At 43.2% G+C, this 3,876-nt stretch overlaps 1 pseudogene; it reads right to left on the minus strand.

Moving 5' to 3' along the window:
- Positions 1–2,965, minus strand: part of LOC111813594 — a 4,946-nt pseudogene extending 1,981 nt beyond the window's left edge.
- Between the last annotated feature and the right edge of the window lie 911 nt (positions 2,966–3,876).

A 3,876-nucleotide genomic window follows, 5' to 3' on the forward strand; every position in this document is an offset into this window, starting at 1 on the left:
TATATAATTTCCCTTTATTTTTAACAAAAACTTGGAAAGGACATGATTCTTTCAGAAGAACTGTAACTCAATTCAGGTTGTTACTTTATATTTAAACACCACTTAAAAAAGGGACATAAAGCAAGTGATTCCTGTTTGCCTGTCACTGTGCCGGCTACATAGCTAAGAGTTCAGATTTTAATTACACAATACTTTCTCTGTTACCAGAAGCTACGACTGTTATTGACAAATGGGCTGGCACATCATGTAGTACTGGGGATCAAACCCGGATCCTTGAGCTTTCCAGGCAGACACTTAGACCACCAAGCTATCTCCCCAGCTCCAAATACTACAGGCCTTTAATGTACCATCTTCACAAAACCTTCTGAGTGCCACATGGTCAATCTATTCTTCGGTGAATCCTCTGCATTGGTCATCATCTTCTTCATTTAAAAGGAGAAACTGTGTGTCAGACTAAGGAAGGATAAATTGCCACTGTCATCAAACATGAGCAGCGTCATATCAACACTCTCACCTGGCATGATGATGAGCTTCCTTCATGGCTGCCTTTAAGCAGCTCTGAGATAGTTTCTGAAACTGCACCACTAGAGCTGGAACTCAAACTAGAACCAGAACTGCTACCACCCCCAGAGCTCCCTCTTCTGTTCCATGACTCTCCCTTTTCCATATTTCCACTTGAGATGCAGCCACTAGGTTCTGAATCTTTATCATTGTAGATAGCATCAAAACCTCAGCTCATCAAAACCTGTTGTGGTTCTTTTTGGTATCAGGAATCGAACTCAGGACCTTGCACTTGCCAGGCATTCCCCAGATCAAAACCTGTTATTAGGGCTGGCCAGATAGCTCAGTAGACTAAAGCGTCTGCTTTAGCAGAGCGCAGTGACTGGGGTTTGATCCCTGGCCTGCCGTGCTGGCCCTGCCCTCGGGGCACACTAAGATAGTGATTGAGACTGGGCATGGTGGTGTGTGCCAGCAATCCCAGTGGCTGGCAGGCTGCAAACAGGAGAATCACTATTGAGTCTGATCTGTGTAGTGAGACCCTCTAGACCCTCTAGACCCTGCCCCAAATTAAAACAAACAAACAAATAAACCAAAGCTGTTATTACCTGCCTTAATGTGGTCTGCAACAGATTGTTCTCACCAATCAGTTTTAAAATTTTACAAATGGGTATCCTGAAGGCACTGACCTTAGTTCTCATACCTGCCTGCTCAGAACATGCAAATGTATGTCTAAAGCTTTGTTTACTTCCACAAATGACAGTATTATTTGACACCTAAGATTTCAATTGAGGTCTGCTAGCTATGCTATCTTCAATATTGTGCAGGATGAACTCTTCTGACTTGAAGACCTAAGACTACGGTTGAAGGTCTCTGCCTTGACCCTGTTTTTGAAGAACCTGTTCCTTGGGAGGTATTTCTTGTTCCAGAAACTGCAAAAAAAAATCTTTGCTTAGAAGTTTAGGCTCAGTTATTTGTTGTCTCAGTGGCACTTGGTGCCGGGTCCTAGAACATCCCATATTCCTGATTATGCAAGGGTGCTCAAATTTTAGTAATGAGATACCATGAGAAGACCTTGGTGGAATTTCACTCACTGAATGAGGAGGTGACCTACTTGTTTCCGCTCTGGTTCTGGTTCTACAAGGGCCTAGGCCCCTGCTTCTTGCCCTCCTCCGATCTCTAGTAGGTGGAACTTTTCTTGTTAACATTTCAGTTGGATTTCATCTTGACCTAGACAGACTTGCCCATGTTGATTGTTGATTCAGATGATGAATTTTCCACTTGCCTTTGGCTATTGTCGTCTGTAATTGTTCCACTAGGATGTCTCGAAGATTGCTCATTTTCTTGCTCTGGTTTTGGCTTCCAGGTTAATGCTTATCTCTAAACAAAATCTGAAATCACTTCTGTTTGGTTTGTCCTGTGCTCTGGTCTCCAAGATTGGTGTTCTCTTTGTGCACTTATTTCGGGTTTGCCAGCCCATTAAGGAGTTAGCATTAGACAGATGCATCGTCTGAAGGTCTCCACCTGCTCTATTTCCCTCCAAGTTTTGTGTTGGGGACCTTCCTTAATTTGCTGTAGTAGTCTTCTCAAAAACTCTTCCTCAGTACTTTCACTTGGGGTGCCCAGAAAATTGTTACCTCTCATAGGTCTATAATCTTCTTCACTCAAGGTATTTATTTTTTTATTTATTTGGAGTTGGAAAATAGCTCCAAGTTTATTCATAAAAATGTTAAGTAAAAATAGACTGACAGAGCCAAATATCAGCAACAAAACAAGGAGGCCTGGAAACATTCCAGAGGCATTTTGAAAAGTTCCAGAGAGGTACAGGGTAGGCTAGACATCTCCAGGTAAACCTTGACCGCACGACAGGTCATACTCACTCCTGCATTTTCTTACTGAGTTCTTCCTTGTATTTGCCTTCCTCTTTTCCAAATTGTTGAGACTTGGCTTTATGTTCAAGAATCTTTTTTTTTTGTCTTTGTCTACTTTTAGCCTGGTGATAACCACCTTGCTGCCCACATGGACAATCGTGCCATTACCTTTCTCACACTGCACCCGCTCAATATAGATGACGTATTTCTTTCTGTACACCCGAACTACCTTGCCAATTTGCTGACTTCTGTAGTGCCCTTGAACCACCTGGACCTCAACATCCTTGCGGATGGGCATGGAACAGACGTTGTACTTCTGCCGCAGCTTCTTTGGAAGAAGGAAAGACATGATCTTCTGGCGCATGTGCAAGGGAGCCTTAAAGTGGTATTTGCAATTTTTGCTGCAGTCCGAGGTCACAGATGGGTTGAACTTCATGGTTACAATCTACTAGGCGCTGGCTGGTTCAGGCTAGGTGCCACTCAAGGTATTTAAAGATTGATAGAAAGCTCCTTCCTGAACCAACTGGTCCATCTGACCTCTGCTGGGCTTCAGACAGATTACCACTTCCTTTTTTACTGGAATCTGAGTTCTCCATCTCAAACAACTGGAAAATTATCTGACTGTTACAACACAGTATTGAAAGCTGGTAAGCTGGGTTTTCATTTTCCTCACATTCTGGTTGGGTTTTGGGGGTCAGGATCTGACTCAATGAGTTGGGTCATTGCCTCTGAGGTTCTCTTGTGCCTCGCCTGCCACTGCTGGCTGAGACCCCCACTACCCTGGCATCTACCCTGACATTGCTCAGGCAGCCATCCTCTTCCCCACTGTTACTGAGCAGCAGCATGGAAGCAAAAATATTTTTTTTTAAAAATGGCTGGAGATACAGCTCAGTATAAAATCCCTGGGTTCAATCCCCAGGACCACAAGAGAGAGAATGAGAGAGAGAGAGAGAGAGAGAGAGAGAGAGAGAGAGAGACAGAGACAGAGACAGAGACAGACAGAGAGATCTTAGAGTCAGCATGGATGACTAGAGAATGCCCTTGATCTCAACCTGAGCTGAGTTTCGAGGCACTTTGGACCAGAACAGCACCAGTGACACCTATGTTTCCATATAAGGTCACAGTGGAAAGAAAGGAATCAAAAGCCCTGGTCCGAAGAAATCTTCCTAAACTATGTTTCAGGGTGTTTTTTTTTTAATTCGTATTTTTTATTAGTACATATTTACAGTACAAAATGGTTACATTGCTCGTGTGGAGTTGGTACATGCACATAATACATCTTAATTCCTTTTCCATCCCTTCCTCCTCTCTTTCTTCTCCCTCTATGTCTTAGTCCTCTTCTCATTTGGAAAAGATCTCTCTAACTTCTTTCTTTTTCTTTGGTTCCAGGGAGCAATCTCAGGACCTTGCCCTTGCCAGGTAGAAACTTATGCCACTGAGTTATCTCCCCAGCCCTTCACTGTCTTATTAGCTACCTTACTTTGCTCTTTATTTATATTTTGGGGTT

This window comes from Octodon degus, unplaced genomic scaffold (genome assembly GCF_000260255.1).
Source record: "Octodon degus isolate 3935 unplaced genomic scaffold, OctDeg1.0 scaffold00203, whole genome shotgun sequence".
NCBI lineage: Eukaryota > Metazoa > Chordata > Mammalia > Rodentia > Octodontidae > Octodon > Octodon degus.